At 45.7% G+C, this 16,977-nt stretch overlaps 4 non-coding genes across 4 annotated transcripts; 1 reads left to right on the top strand and 3 right to left on the bottom strand.

The window, feature by feature from the left end:
• Positions 1-5,762: 5,762 nt before the first annotated feature.
• Trnaa-ugc lies at positions 5,763-5,834 on the bottom strand. The gene has a single exon. It is a non-coding gene; the product is annotated as a tRNA-Ala (tRNA).
• Positions 5,835-6,164: 330 nt separating this feature from the next.
• Trnaq-cug lies at positions 6,165-6,236 on the top strand. The gene has a single exon. It is a non-coding gene; the product is annotated as a tRNA-Gln (tRNA).
• A 585-nt stretch (positions 6,237-6,821) lies between these two features.
• Positions 6,822-6,901, bottom strand: Trnal-uag. Its single transcript has one exon. It is a non-coding gene; the product is annotated as a tRNA-Leu (tRNA).
• An 8,895-nt stretch (positions 6,902-15,796) lies between these two features.
• Positions 15,797-15,868, bottom strand: Trnaa-ugc. Its single transcript has one exon. It is a non-coding gene; the product is annotated as a tRNA-Ala (tRNA).
• Between the last annotated feature and the right edge of the window lie 1,109 nt (positions 15,869-16,977).

Here is a 16,977-nt window from a genome sequence, read left to right on the forward strand (position 1 = left end):
ATCTCGCGGCTTCGAGCTAATAGCGACATTGAGGCGAGTTTGAGACTACGTACACCAGGATGCATTTCAGGGTAACAGACTGCCAGGTATGACGAATACACGTTATAATTAAAATTACAAGCAAGTTAATAATGTTTCGGTAATGAAGAATCGCGCGAAATCCAAATTTTTAACGTCTCTACGCGTAGAATTAAAATAAAGACTCGACAGTCGCAGCCACGAAAAAAATGCTAACGCTTCACTTTAGAATCTCCGACGCTTCCCGATTGATTCTCCCCGAAACCGAACGTTAGTTTTAGTCTAATCGGCATATCGGAAAGGAAAAACGACCGATTAAATGAGATTAGCCGAACGACAGGCGGTGCGCGGACCCTTTTCCCAAAAGACCGGGACTCGACACCGTAAAAGTGTCCACCCTATGGCAGCCGAGAGCGAAGGGGAGTTTTCGAAAGTAAGAGATAGAGAAAGAGAGAGAGAGAGAGAGAGAAAGAGAAAAAGAGCGGAGGCACAAGTCGCGCATTGAAATGCTTGTCACAACAATTTCGCTAAAAAAGCACAACACGCCGACATAATGCAGCGACACTTTGTAATTTCATTTCTCCGCATCTGTTGTCATTCTCACGTTACCACCCCGTGAACTTCTCGACTTCGCTCGAGGGTGAGCGCGAGAGGCGTCTCGCGCCGAAAAAGCAAAGAGAGAAAGGCAAAGATCAGAATAATGTATTTCAGGCAACCCTTGCGCGCAGGTCACACAATGGAGCCTGCGAGAATCCCCTGCAGTTCAGGACCGTTGTTACTGCCGATACTGCGGTTGAGTACCGGAAAAGGGATCGAGATCGAGGTACCGGATAAGGAAAGGGAGAGAGGAAGAACAAGGTGCGTGCCAGGTAGTCGGAAAAGGTCGTGTTTCCTTCGTATAATTCTTGGAGTAATATATATGCCCTTCAAATTTAGTATTTTCTTTTCATTTTGTTAAAGAGAGAGATTTCGGAAATCTTTGAAAAAATTATTATACGAATCAAAATTCGTGATTCGATCATGCGTGAAGGTAATCGCTTGTGTTAATTGCGCGAACGTGCGAAGTACAAGGTATCGTTTCACCGAATCCCGCTTGCTATGTGTGTATTCGCGTGTCCGTGAAACTACAGGTATCAAGTATTCTCATCGCCGTCCGTGCACCTCCGCACCCCCCGTCGCGATTCGATTTGTGGGGAGCGAAGCGTGAAAATAAAACGAAAATTCGGAGTTAGACGCGAGAAAAATGCCTCCCGACGGCTCGGATCCTCGTCCCTCGCGCGATTGCGACAGGAGAAATCGCATTTGTAATGCCCGGGCGTCGCGCGCCCGGCGTTCCGTGAAAAATCGCATTACCGGAATAAGGAATATTAAATTATTCTCTGTTCGGTCAGGCCATCGCTCCGCATCACCGTCACCTCAAATCGCGGCTTAAAAGCGCAATTTTATTCGCGAGCTGGATATCCATATTTAATCGCACGCCGTTTATACGCGTCGAGAAATTATTTCGCGTTAATTGCAAGGATCTCCCGCTGTCCGCCTTCTTCCCCCTTCTCTCTTCGTCCCTTCCTTCCGCCGTTGCCGAGCTTTGAAAGCGAGCCAGCAATTTTCAGACATTACGAGAACGAGACGCAAAAATTAATCAAGCGTCTTCGAAACCATAAATAACGATCGGAGGCGGCCGGCGTGGGTCGGCTTGTACGTGCGCTCAGACAATGGATGACAAATTGTGCGAAAGCAAAACAAACCGTGGACTAGATTGAGCCGGCCGGTCGGTTCGGCGGCTTTGCCACTGTCATCAATATAGCTGCGCGGGACATAATCTGGCGATAGCAACGTCGGCCAAGAAAAATGGACTTTTTCGCCAGTGTCCACGGCCCTTTCACCCGAACTGCCCATTCTATCGCGAGTTATATTCCATCCCCTGTTCGCTGCAATAATCTCGAGCGCGAATCTATCCATTGGTATCGTGGTAGATTTGTCTTCCTGGGGCTGGCGTTTATTCGGTCGACATATTAAACTATTTTTCCTTCTTGCCCGTCGAGAGAAAGAGAGAGAGAGAGGGAGAGGGATAAAAGCGCGCTTTAAAATAATACCCGACTATCTCCAGATTTCTCGTGTATCGTGCGAAGAGCGAGCAATCATGTTGTTGTTGGTCGACAATTTTCGTTCTTTTTATCGCACGTTAACCGTCAGACGCGTTTAACAAACATCAGCAACTTCCGTATGTTTACAATTCGCCCCGTGACAAGCTCAAAGCGCTTTCCCGACTAAAGTCACGCGTAGTCAAGAATATCCCCAGGCGAGGAGGTGGATCATCGTGTAAGGTTATCAGCGACTACGTAGACGCAAACAAAGGACGCGGGAGGGCTACAGCGAAAGTCGCTTTGTACGAGGGGGAAGAAGATCGGAGATCGGAGCCGGGCGAAGAGGAAAGGAGCGGAGCGGTCTTAGCATTGGCAGGACACCGTGGCGATCGTAAATGTTTAATATCGTGATTAAAGGCGCTGGCGCCTCTCATTATTATTTCAGTCTGGAGGACATTTCGCTTCCCCCGTCTCACCCTCGCCGCGTTTCTTTTCAATTCTCACTTTCCACCGTCTGCTTAAAAATCCTCGCGAAAATTAGCCGGCTAAATATTTCAAGCGCCCCACCGACAACAACGACAGCGACGACGACGGACGCGTCTCTCTAGGAAGCGCGGCCGACGAAGGAAAAAATGAAGAAAGCCGGGAAGAATACAAAAACGTCTGCCAGGAGCATTATTGTCCCGGGAACGAGTAGACAGGCGTGATCTTCTCTATCTGGATGGATTTTCGCTCCGCGGATATCTTCATTCATCGCGCCCCGTCACTTCCCGCTGCACACTTCGTGTCATCGAACACCCGCCCGCGTTCCTTTTGTTCCAGGTACTTCTCCTGCGAGTTCACCCTCGCGCAACTCGCGATCCCAACCCGTGATTCTCCGCGGGAGAAACGTCTTGAAATGATCACGGTGCAGTCGTATAGAGAGCCGCCTCAAATTGTACGATCCATGAGACACGAAGATCTACGTATCTTACGAGGATAATACGTATCTCCGAGAGAATTTTTCTCTTCCTTCTTATGGAGAAAACAAGTTTACTCTATACCATCGTTCGCGGGAGGCGATTCCGAAAGTGTGCAACATTCAACATCGGTCGCAGCCGGAACTACCGGGGAAAGTTCGAGATCAAAATTCATCCATGACGTCATAACGCATTCTATTGCCGGACGGGAAGAAAAAAAGTCGCGGTACAAGTTATTCCTACGGCGTCGATTGCCCGTGAAACGCTCATCGAAGGGCTCGAGGGCGAGCGACGCTGACAATTGGACATTTAAATTCAGCCGGAAGTTTCGCCGCTTGTAACTCGGAAAGAAATCCGCGACGACGCGGGGAGGGGTGCCGGCACTTTTATGTCCGCGTTGCACATTCGGACAGCGAGCTCTCCTTCGCGCGCCACGCGAAAGGATATTCGTAAATAAAATTTTCGGCGAGGGTGACAAAATGGTCACACGCTCCAGTGCTGACCCCAACCGTGGGTCAAAACTCGATATCTATGCGACGAGATTTTTTTTTATGTTGTTTTCACATAGTTACGCTCTTCCTCGGGGACAAAATAGATACGCGGGATTGCCGGACAGGAGGGTATTATAACGGTTCAGTGACAGGGGATCGCGCGTTAGGCTCTCTCTCTTATTTTCCCCTTCGACGGGAATACTTGAAATACCACAGGTTTAAGACGACTCTATTGAATCTCGCCGAAACTCTGATATCGCGCATACATATCCAATTCTGCGAGATACTCTTCGTTTACCGGGTATCTCGCGGAGTCAGGTGTCGTTAAGGGATTAACGGGTTTCGTTCGAAATCAATACAAATTTACGGCATGCGCCATTTTATAAGACAGCACTTTGTGAGCGCCGCAATGAATGCTCACCGAAAGATGGATTTGGTAACAATTACCAAGATTCGGTTAAACGGTTTCAATTAAATTGTTTGTTACTGTAAGCAAATTATTTACTACCATGTATTGTACTGTAGTATCGTATATTTATATAATTATTACAAACCAAGTCCTTTTTTTCAGTATATTGCGCGTGTTGAGATTTTCCCGGCTCGACAGAATTTGTAGGGTTTCTTGTGTAGAGCCCCAGAACTTCCACTTGGCAAGCTACATTACTATCGATAGACCGCGGACTGTCACGTACGCTTACGATCAATCAAGGTCGTTATCCACCGGCGTTTCTTACCACTGGTACGACTCATCGCTCGCTCGCGCGCGCGCGCGCGATCACGATAGAGAGCGAGTCGCAGCCCGTCGTTCTGCTTTATTGCGTCGTTTTTCCAACGATGATTAATTCCCACGTGCCATGCGGCGCGGTGCGGCGCGGCTCGACGCGCTCACCCCGCGGGGTGAAAGAGGGAAAAAAAGGAGATCCTGTCGCAGTATATTTCGCACGATTATTCCCGGGTATATTCGATGGAGATAGGCATAACGTATCTACCCGTATGATGACGACGGCAATTCAAATGATAGCATCTCTCAGCTCGCGCGTCGACAAGAAGGGGCCCGGCTCTGCGCTCGCGGAGATATACACGCGGAACTTTTGCATATGACGAATCGAAGACTATTACCATTCAATCTCTTTGCTCGGCCTCATTTGCATGCCATCGTCTCCCCTGTCGCGCTTTACATACGGCCACGGCCATCAGTTGACATTCTAAATACGCGCGATTTTTTTTCCCTCCGCCGTAGCGCGGGGGACGAGCGTGCGTGGCCGAGTCGCGCGTTCTCGCGACTCGATGAAGTGATGACAACGACGACGACGACGATCGATCGCACGTCGACCAGACTGGCGAATTAGCAAACTGCTAGCGATGTGTGAATCGAAAAAAAGTCGGGGCTGATTCTTTCTCCAGTGAGAAAGTTCGATCTGTCTTGCGCACAGAGAAAAAGATTTCTTTCGATTTAATAAAATTTCTTTAATTGAGATAAATTTGTTTTATAGAATAAAGCAAACAAATGTTTGATTCAACAAATAGGATTGTCCGGTTTCTTAAATAATAAATATTTTCATGTCAAATAACATATTTCTTATGTATTTTCATTTGAACATTACTGACTGTCACAAACAATAAATTATTTGAAAGTGAAACTATATTTAAAAAATATTAAAGAACTTGTTTGTTTTCGGACGGCACAATATTTAATATACAATTAAATAAATTTTTTTATTGAAAACGAAATATTGTCTCTAAATACATCATTTTTTCTAGACAATACATGGTTTATTCAAACAACATGGTTTATTCTGATGAAACAACGACATTTTCATTCAAATAAAATGATATTTGATATTAAATCAAATTGTTTAACAAACAAATAAACCCAAGTTAAACAAACATATGTGCTATATCCAAAGAAACCTTTTTCTCTGTGTGGTGCTGAGCTTCTCTCGGTTCTCGAGTTTCGTCTTACGCGTCCGCAGCAAGTTCTAAGTCGCGAATGTTAGAAAAAATTAATGTAGCAAACAGGGATGTAACATCTTTCTACGAATAAAAGAGAAATTCGGAGATATAATTTTCTCGGAAACATTCTGCTTTCATTCGTAGGTACGTAAAGTGCAGAGCTTTGTGAAAAATGAAATGACATCAAATGATATAATGTTTGCCTTCCACAGAGAGAATGAATATAAAATAAGCTTAAGCGACTGCAGGCAAAAAATTGGAGATGCCGGGGATCGAACCCGGGACCTTTCACATGCAAAGCGAACGCTCTACCACTGAGCTACATCCCCGTTTTTTAAGAACCTCCGATTAACATGAGAGCAGTGAAACGTTCTTGTACAACTTTTACTGCAAATATCAATGTTTGACAGGAAAATTACTGATAATATAACTGACACAAGCGGAAATTAAACGGCAGCGAAAGTCGCGTGTTTAACGTTTATATATGAGTGAAAATCAATGGATAACACATCGTGTGAACGCGAAAAACTAAATGTCTCTGAAATGTCGCTGTTCTCGTGGGATATTCGCGTCAGATACAGCACGATTATGTTATCGATTGATTCCGAATACATGACCTTTCAACCAGCTTACCCTCACGAATTTCGATGGGTTGTCGAGGTCCCATGGTGTAATGGTTAGCACTCTGGACTCTGAATCCAGCGATCCGAGTTCAAATCTCGGTGGGACCTGAACTTTTGCTTCTGCTTGTCGTTAATCCACATATACTATCAATAAACGCGTTCTTTTTTGCTATTTTGAATAAAGTCACACACAGGAGAAACCAATATCGGGGAGAAAATCGACGTAAACCTCGCATCTAAAATTATACAACGCGACCATATTATTAACACGAGTCGCGCACTCCGTTACCGACTGCTATAAATATCGATTACAGTTGTGCAATTGTCTCTATATAAATTGTTGCTACGTCGTCTTCGCGATTACCGCCGCGTCATCGTTATCTCAAAGTACAATCGGAGACTGATAACGTCCAGATCACAGTAATTAACGTCGTAAAGATAATCCCCTTCCGTAATTACCGTTATTTCCGCGTGAATCTCCGTGTCATGCGATGGCGAATTCGATTGAAAACTGCGACGTGAAATGAATCGTTACGAGAACCACCAAAATAATCTGCCGGTGCGGCGAATAGAATTAATTAGCGCACGTTCTATCGTCGCGTTTTCTATCGTTCGCGCAACTGCGCGATCACACGGGTCACGACACGAAAAGCCTCGTTAGATGCCGTCGGAAGAAAGGCAAAAAAAAATATTTGACAGCGGTGGGATTCGAACCCACGCCCTTACGGACTGGTGCCTAAAACCAGCGCCTTAGACCGCTCGGCCACGCTGCCTTCGACTAGGTAGCCGACAAGTAACATACATGACCCAGCCATGAATAATACGTTGTATTGACAATGATTGAAATAAAATAGAAAAGCAAAAATCAAACAAAAAGATAAATAAAGATGCGGTAAGTACGAATAAAAAATTGCGCGTATGATTTAAGTCAATATTTTACGTCTCCTCTTGTGCGAATAGCGTTTTCACACGTGTCGCGCCGTATCTTGTTTGTATCCCGTAATAATATTAAGAATGATACGCGAAACGGATGACCACATTCATTTTCATTGACGTGAACAGCCCGCAAAGCGTCGGTCGTGTATCTCTGACATGTCGTTTCGTATTCTCTCACAGCACATGTCATCGTTCTGGCCTTGATTACGTCATATACTGCACGCCTATCTAACGTAGCATTGCCAAGTGGTCTATTCTCGTAGTCTCGGCGTCGCATGTATATGCAATCGTACGCACGTATACATAATTAAGATATCGCTCGGTTCGTGTCTCCTCGCGCGCGTGGTAACGATGAATTAAACAGCGATTATTCGAGCGTGTTTATAATTAGCGCGCGACACAACAGAAGAGTATTTTGTTAGCTGTTTGAGTATGCTATCGTAGTATTGAATTATAAAGGATTAACTTCCCCTGTTCACAAATAGGAAATAAGTATATTTTCTCTTCGTTCTTCGGGAAACCTTTAAAAATAAGACGTATAAAAGATTTATCCTTACAAATAGAATTCGAATTACTTAAAAAGAAGCTGGAAAATCAAGTCCGACGGACTTAATGATCAATATCGAAGATTAAATGAAATATTCTTAATTGCGTAGTTATAATAAGGATAACGTGAATCTGTACTGTAATCTAGAGATTCTTCTCCGAGTTAGATTAACCGAAATTGGATCGGAACGCCCGAGACCGAGGGAGAAAAGGTGAGATCGGAAGGGAGGAGCGAATAAATTGGCCATCTCACGCAACCGCGCGCGTTGCAGTAGCGAACATCATTACGACTGTGAGATCTCCTTTATTTTCCCTTCCCGGTAGTGTCGCGCGAGCGCGATAAGATCTCAATATAAAAATTCATGCTCATAACGCGACCTCCGCCGGTGGTTTCTTCTCCTTTTTTTTTTCTTCTTCCTTATCGCGTTCCCGAGGGAGGCGCATAAAACTGACGCTCGAGCGAAGCCGAAGCGTCGGTTATGTCGAAACGGCTGTAGACAGATCGATAAATTTGCGTGAATATTCGTGCGGCAGATAAGCCCGACTGATAAACCGAAATCGGTCCTGAAAGCCCCTTCCCACCCTCGTTACCGTCACGAGAGATATGGCGCCGTCGGAAAATGGAAGAAGATAAATTCCTCTTTTTGTTATTGTATATTCCGCGCGTTGATGCTTTACGATCGTCATCGCGCGATCCCTATACTTTCTGCTTCGACGGCGATTGTAAAGTGTACCATTTAGGCAGCGTCTTGCTCCGAAAAACTTTTATTTTCGACAAAAATGTCGCCTATACTCAGATGATTTAAATATAAGAATATCGTTAAATGTACACCGTGATCCGTCCATTTTCGGAACTTCCCAAAGAAACAAATTATTCGCGACGCAGTACAAACGAGCTTGTATTTTTTTTTCTAATACCTTCCTTGCCGATAACGGAGACCGATACAGATACGCGTATTTTTCCCCCGTGGCAAACGCATTTATCACTTCGCGTCAGTCAAACGGTCCATTATTGTTTTACGAGAGCCGCTCGATGGAGCTCATAATATCCATAAGCTGCACCTGCACTTCCTAATAATCTCCGTTAACCCTCGCGGCAGAAAGAGTGAGAGAGATACTCCATGATTCGCCGAAAGTAAAATAGATTTATCATCCTCGATTGGCTTCCAGCGGTTTATTTCGTAAGGATCGATGGCGCGTACGCCCCCTTTTCATGCCACTCTCTCTTTCTTTCTTTGCCTTTCTCTCTCTCTCTCTTTCTCTCCCTCACTCTCTGTGATACTCGCTCACGGGGGATTTTCTATATGATATGCAACATGCGCGCGCGTAATTCAGTGGATGCAAGTCATCAAGATCATCCGCGCGTTTCGACGTCAGCGCGGACGCGAATACGATCGATCATCCGCTGACGACAGCCACGAGTATCGAGCCGAAGTGGCGGCGTGATTCTGCTAAACGCGATGCTAAACAGCTACTCTTCTCCGCCGTCGGCTTCTCGACGTATCGTAACGGACGTGATACACACCGGCGACATTATGAAAGCGCGAGAAAAAGGGAGACGAGAGAGAACGGGAGAGCAACACTACGGCCTTTCATCGTTCGAGCGACGAGCGAAGTCTTCGCACTCTTTGCAAAGAGCAGACAGCGGCCTGCGCTGTTCCCGATATCCGCGCCGTTAATTGGTTAAATGGCTACAATTACACGATCAACAGGTAGCCGTTTCGATTTTCTACTTTCCTTTCCCTTTGCCGCGCTAGGGCGAGCCTCGAAGCCGTTGTAACAGGTTTTTTGTTACAGAAAAGATGAAAAATATGAGCCACGGTGATCGGTGCCTGTCTTTGTTGTATAGATCTCTTTTTTACAGGGACATTAAAGGGCCACAGTTTACATCGTGTAAACGCTGCGGCTGAGCTCTCTCACTATGAAATGAACAATTTCAACGGAAATCACTTTGACCGGCGCGAGTATGAGACACGATCTACCGTGACATATATTTTCGGCAAATAATTCCAGAAATGTTAATATAATGACGGAGCTAAAATATAAATTCCCGTCTTCAATTAATCAGCGATAATTCGGAGAATGGTAAATCACGAATATATTATCATCGGGCACTATTCATCGTCCATCATGTCTACCTATCGAGAAAGAGACTATGACTTCGCCTACCGCTGGCAACGTGGTCCTCGAAAACGCCTCGTTAACGAAACGTCGCAATTTTCGCGAGACTACGCGCGGCTCTAGTAGGCGCGCAATGTGCCATTAATGAAATACCCGATGAATATATATATCGGTCATCGATCATTATGAAGCCACGGCCCGCGCGGATATTCCGGTAATGGTCTATCGCAGCAATAATCGTCAACGCGCAATAATCATGTCGTTTAATGACAATTGATGCGAGCCGGGAAACGCGCGCTCGCTTTAATATCCGTGCGCCACATCATGTTTGCCCTGTGTTACAGTGATGCAGCAGCCACCGTCGTCGTGGTCGCCGTACGTGCACACCAGGCGAAGGGCAGATAGCGGATCCAACGGACGGGTTCTATTGTTAATATCGGAGCGCGCCATTACGCGCGATCAGTCAATATTTTCTACTCTAAGTGACCTACGATTCCGGAATGCGCTCGAGTGCGGACCCTCCTTGCCGCTTGCGCCGCAATTGCGTGCATCCGATCCGTCCAGCACCGCACGTACGCACGTACGTACGCATGCAGAGGAGCAGGGCCGCGCCGTTACCAACGATACCACGAGAGACCGTATCACGCGCGCGAATGCAATTTGCGCGTCGCAATTATATTCGAATCAGATTACATATCGGAGATTGAGATTATTGATTAAACATCGAAGAATTGTCCAGTTATACTACAACTGATATTTGCATTGCAATTGATGGTATATGACGCTCACTTGAAAATTAAAAAAAAAACGTCACGTAAACTAACGATGCGTGCAAATGTAAAAGAAGAGGAAAGCAGCTGCTCTTTCACTCTTGATAATTGCTGAATATTGCGTTTCTTCAGCAGTCTATATTTCTGTTCTCGAAGACAAGATAGTAGTTTATACTGTAGTCTAGTATGACGTATATATTACGTGATCTAAAAATTGCCATAGTTAATTAATATCGAGATTGGATATTTGGAAAAGCATCGACATGGGGAAAAATTGTCAACGTGTCGAGTCTCGTGTGATTTGATAACTTTGCCGGCGCTTGAGACGCGTCGACGATGTAGTTCCGCGAATGACGAATTGATCCGATCCTGCCTGCCGTAATCCTTGCGTATCTGCACAATACCGTACTTACGGCTTACAGTTGCGGGCCGAAACGCGATGCTCGAGGGTTTTCGCGTGTAACTGACCCGCAGCGGTTCCGGATGCGCCGCGTCGGAGTAAACCCCGCGTGTATACGCACAGTGTTACACGGTTCCGGTCGCGAGCAACCCACTGGCCTACGCCGAAATACGGCGGCGCGTTACACGGCCGCAAATATTTGTGCCGGGCGAATCGAATTACATCGCTTCTGTTTACGTTCGCCGCTTTTCGTCCGCGGTCCGTGTAATTAAAGCGCGCATACTAAAACGCGCGGACGAGCGACGCGGTCGCTTCCTCGCCCGCCGCGCAGCCGTGCATTTTTAATGGGGGATCGCGCGAAATATCACGATGAATAATTTCGCACGGCACGCGAAAATATGCCCAAGTTTTCGACGCGAGCGAGCCGAAGTTTATGCGGCAGCGGCTAACGAACGTTGCGCGCACAGTCATCACCGCTGTTTCGCCGCGCGGACGAAAGTTTAATTAAAAACGGCCGCGAGTACTGCGCGCACCCGCGGAAACTTCCCGGAGCACCTACAACGACGAGTTGGCATTTGCCAAGAAATATTTGCCCGCGCTACCGTGAGAGATTAATAAAAAGCGCATACCGCATGTGAGATATAATCTGGTCGCGACATTTTTCGTGAGTGATAAAGACGAAGGCTTCCGATCTCTCCGGGTATATTCCGCTTCTCGGGGTATGTTACTATTCTCTCGCTGGGATATAAAATATTCGTCTTTCTAATTGCGTAGGATGATACAATGCTGCTTTTAGCTCCAAGATATGAAAATGTTAATGGAGTTTTCAACTCGCCTTGTCGAGTCAGCATTGAGATCACGCGCCGAGATCACGCATTATATCGTATGTACGTATACAAATATGTATATATACGTATGCATATATATTCACATATATATACACGCATATATATATATACACACGCGAGTCGCTTAATTAAAAACAATTTCGTTACGAATGGAGCTATTCGCGGAATTCGAGGCACTCGTATTTCGAGCTCGTTCAGCGCGCATACACGCGCGTATTTTCGGGCGCAATGTGACATCGAGACAAAGCAGCGGCAACGGTGGCAGCAGCCGGAAGATTACTCGATTACCGTGCTGAATTATCGATCGATTTTTCGCCGAACGAAAATTGTGTGTACGATGCACGCACATTTTCCCGGCTCCCTCTCCCTTTCTCTCTCTCTTCCTCTGCCCCCACAGCCCCGAAAACACGAGTGCCGCACGCGCGAAATAGAATATTTCCCGGTAGAATCGCAACGCCACGTAGAGAGCCGTCGCACTTCGAAGGTAGCTCTCGCGATGCGATCGAAAAATTTAATTGAGGGTAATTTCGTAAGGGCAATTTGTGCGAAAACTCCAAACCGAAAACTTTGCCCACGAAAAGCTCTCGATCTAACTAACTTCCGCGACCCATCCTGGGACATTTCCTCGTACCCTCCGCCCGCTGCTCTCCCTCCCTCCTCTTCCCTGCCTGCTTCACAACTCCCTCCACCCTGATCACCGTTCGCCTGCCGTGAAACCGGCGTTCACCTGCATCATCGGGCAAACCTCGTTTCCTCCTGTAATTCCATTTTCGCGCAGGCCCCGGCGATCGCATGACTCGATTTTTCCACAATTTCACAGAGGGGAATTTCAATTAAATTACTCACCCCTCCGCGCGCGCGAGCAACGGTATCTCTCCTCCTCATGTACGCTTATATACGCGAGATAAAGACAGATAGAGAAAAGGGGAGAGAGAAAAAGAGAGAAAAAAACGTGTATCCAGAACACAACGCGGATACACCCGGTGACGGAGTTTTCGTCATTTACTACTAATGGCGGCGTCCTTTCGCCATTCTCTCGCGCGAGATTGCCGATGATTAATCAGTCGTGGCAGTCTCATTTTTAGGCACGCGACGACGATTATCCCTAAAGTGAGCACGTACCGATTGCTTCCTTTTTCTCTCTCCCTCTCTTTCTCTTTCTCTCTCTCTCTCTCTCCTTTTTTTTAATTCGCCCGCCGAGCACGAATTTCGCCCCGCCGTCGCTGGCGCGTGTTGAAATTGCTTTTTTGATTGTCCGCCGGAAGTTAAATCCAATCAAATCATTCTCATTTACGGTACTTCCATCGGGCCGATATTATGGCACGCACGTGTGCACGCGCGTGTAAAACGACAGCGTCAGCTGTACCGAAACGCATCGCGTATAACGTTGTTAGTTTTTAATTGCCTCTTCATCTTGCGCTTTATACACGCGCCGTTGATCCGTCACGGGTTGGAATGACGTTTCTGGCATTTATGCCGTTCTCATTGACAGGCAATAATTCACAAACCGACAAATAAATTGACAATCGACGAATCGTGCAACACATGAAGCGAATTCCGATACATTGTAAACGATCCCCCCCTCCCTCCCCACTCTGTATGAGTTCTGCTGTTACTTTTCCTCGGAGATACGATGTAAAACTGTGAATCACGATGACGATATCTACGATAATAAATAAATCGCTAACGTGTGTGACACTCGCGAACATTGCGACTGCGAGTCGCATTTACCTGTAACAACACGATGCAACAAGCTCACCCGAGTTGACTCCGTGGGAATCCCCACAGAGAGGATCGATGTATGACGTAATGCCGTAGGAATGGCGCGGACCTCCCTTCGCCCACCCTTCTCGGCCAGCTTGGCCGCTCGGTCGGTCGACAATAACCCCTTGGCATCGGTCGCCACCTCGCGCGACGTCGCGCGGCGACAATGGGCGTCCGACGACGCACAACGACGCAGAGACGCAGATCCCCCCCCCGGGTGTGCATCAGCGATAAATGCATCAGCGACATAAATGCATCGAGAAGTGCATAGCTTGCCAGCCAACATCCCCGAATGCAGTCGCCGAGTGAGTGGATTATGAACGCGATCTCGGAAACACGTTATTCTGCTGCAGTCGACGCGACTTCGCTGCTAGTGCGTGTATATTTCTTCCCTCTTTCTCAATTTTCCTCTTTCTTCCCTTTTCTTTTATTATTCGCAATGTATCCCGCTCGTCGCGCGTCGCGCACCGTCCAGCTCGAACACGGTCGGAAAAGCAGCCTGCAATCCCTTCGGGGCGAATTACGCACACTCGATCGGCGACAAAATCCACCCTCTCCGAGCTCCTTCCTTTTTTCTCTTATCTCTCTCTCTCTCTCTCTCTGTTTTTTAGTTACCCGTTTTTACCTCTCTCTTTTTTTTTAGTTATCCACAGCCTCGATATTCCGACCGTTTCCACATTCTACTACCTGCTTCTCTTCCCGCTCTCCCACTCTCCCGCTTTCGCTTGTTTGCCTCGTTTCCGAACGTACCTGCGAGACAAAAGGCTTTTCATCGCGGTACACCGAGCCGCTCGAGTTATTAAATCCGCCGCTCGCGGCATTTAGCTTTTCGCATATAGGCAGGTACAGGTAGGTAGGTGGACGGGCAGGTATTCGCGAAAATAAATGCCGCACGAAGTCGTACTCGTTACTCATTTGCATTCGTCTTACGGGACGTTAATTCCGTTGTAATAACTACGCGACGTCGGGCGTGATATTTTCATGTTTCCCGCCAGCGGTTTTCGCATCGCCCCGCCCCGTTCTTGCATTTACCACGTGTGTGGAAAACGTAGAAACGCAAATTCCAATTTGCTCAAGGCGCGTATTCGCGAGGAAAAAAATAATGGCATGCCTCAATCGTCGACGGCCGGCGCGCACATTGCGGGGAAATTAAATGCCGAAACCTTAACAAACTCTCCGCGAACTTAGTGATTTTCCGGCTTCGCGAAACGTAAAACAGCTGGACGATAGACCCGTCGGACCTCGGTTATAAGGTTTCTTGCAAAAAAAAAGGTCGACCCGTGATTGACCGCCGGCTGCCGAGAATAGCGGAGAGAAATATTTCGGAGTCCTTGTGTCTTCCACGCGGTTATTCATTACATGATTCGTTATTGATGCTTTTGCGCACGAATGAACATCAGCGAATGTGTTCGATCTCGTGTCGGTCAAACATCATCATCAGACGTCAAAGCAAAACATCAAAGAAAAAATGTCTATCTATACTCATTTCCCGGTCCATTTCCGATAAAAATAGCAATGACATTCCTACATTATTCATGAACGATACGAGAATAGGATGAGCAAGAAGTTATCCACAATCTTCCGGTACTATCACATATGTCAAGTAAAAAAAGAGAAAAATGGTTTCTAAATGAGGATATAGCCGGTACATTGATAAAAATACATCTAAGAGAATTTATAAGAGAAATGTCTTGCGTGCCTCAATTATAATTATTATAACTGCAATTATAACTACAACTAGAATGGTTTGTGCAATTTACAATCTTACATACAATGTGCATTTATAAACCTTATTCAATTCGAAATAGGATTTGCGTTTGAAAGGTCTGTTCAGGAAATACCGCATAAATTGTTTTAACCTTTTCGCTGCGTACAACGGGTATATCTGTCGTAGCAAAATATCTTTCTCTTTCTCTCTCTCTGTTCCGTACGCCGTATATTTCCGTCGTGAAAAATCGCTTTTCATTTATGTACGACGGATATATACGGCGCGTCGTGACGAAACAGTAAATATTATTTACTCCATTTGTTACATTAAATATTATTATTTCTTTCCGTTTTCATAATTTTTATTTCATTTGTATTAAATATTATTAATTATTATTATTTTTGTTTAGCGTGTCGCAGCGAAAAAATTAATAAATGATAATAAATAAATATTAAGATATATATGACGTCTTGATCTTCATTCATATTTGTTTCTTTTAAAAAATATATATTTTCTCAATCGGATTGTTTAAATTGAATACAAAAATTACTACAAAAGATATAACGGCAAAAAATTGGAGATGCCGGGGATCGAACCCGGGACCTTTCACATGCAAAGCGAACGCTCTACCACTGAGCTACATCCCCGCGATACTTGTACGTTCTTCCTTACTAGATACCTGCATTGAACATATTGAATATGTGCTTCTGATAATTATATGTTGAAAAAAAAACACTTGATCAAATATTTGTTTGAACATTTGTTTAAATCAGATATATATCTCGAGATCAAGGTCCTTCGCATATTAATCGTACACACATATACATTCTCATATTTTTCACTTTGTTCAACCGAAATATTTTATCCATAATCAATATATCGTAATGAATATCGAATAAAAGCAATATTGAAAAGTAATTCGTGACGAATGAATGGATCGTGCGACGGTGAAGAATATTCTCGACTTAACCGTGTCGATCGTAGTCGCGGTCATTATCGCGCACTACCCGTGCCTGATGATGCGTTGTATATACGTGCTGGAGAATTACGAGGGTGGCTAAAAGTCGCGCCCCCCGTCGCGTGACTTATGCACCGTCGCGCTCTAATGAAGATCTATCGTTCGCTGCACTTTTATCCCCGGACGCACGTCGCTCGGCCGCGACTCTTTCTCGCTCTTTTCTTTACCTTACTTTTCTTCTTCCGCTGCCTCCCATGCGACTCCTCCGCGCGATAATATTTCTCGTCGTATCCTCGGACGCTCATCCTTGTCGCGCTTTCAATCCGCACTCGCTGAATCTCGCGAACGTGGCGCGATTCTCCTGACGACGTGCCGACCGATGGAGCGAGTGAAACTAACCGTCTCCTCGTTCGAATCGGTCGTTCCTGTGGATGTTTACGAAATGTCAGTAAACGTGCGAAGAAAGTTTTTATACGCGAGAATAAAAATAGTCTGGCAAAATATCATCGTCGCACTAAGCGACACCTGTCGCCGATACTATCAGCATGAAATATTTTTCACCTTGCCTTCTCGCGTCACAATTTCATTTCATTTTAATTCACTTTAATTATCAATTTAGTACTGATTAATTCTGGGAGGATTGCCGGTTGGCGTGAGCAGTCGCATATTAAAGTATCTTTCTGTGTTATTCTATCGCCGAGATAAGGCGGACGCCCACGTATTTTCTTCTTTTTTTTCGCGAGATTCTCCCAACGTGTCGCGAGAATTTAAAAATATTCGCGTGTTTATTTCCGTAAA

This window comes from Dinoponera quadriceps, unplaced genomic scaffold (genome assembly GCF_001313825.1).
Source record: "Dinoponera quadriceps isolate SergipeBrazil2010 unplaced genomic scaffold, ASM131382v1 scaffold777, whole genome shotgun sequence".
Taxonomy (NCBI): Eukaryota; Metazoa; Arthropoda; class Insecta; order Hymenoptera; family Formicidae; genus Dinoponera; species Dinoponera quadriceps.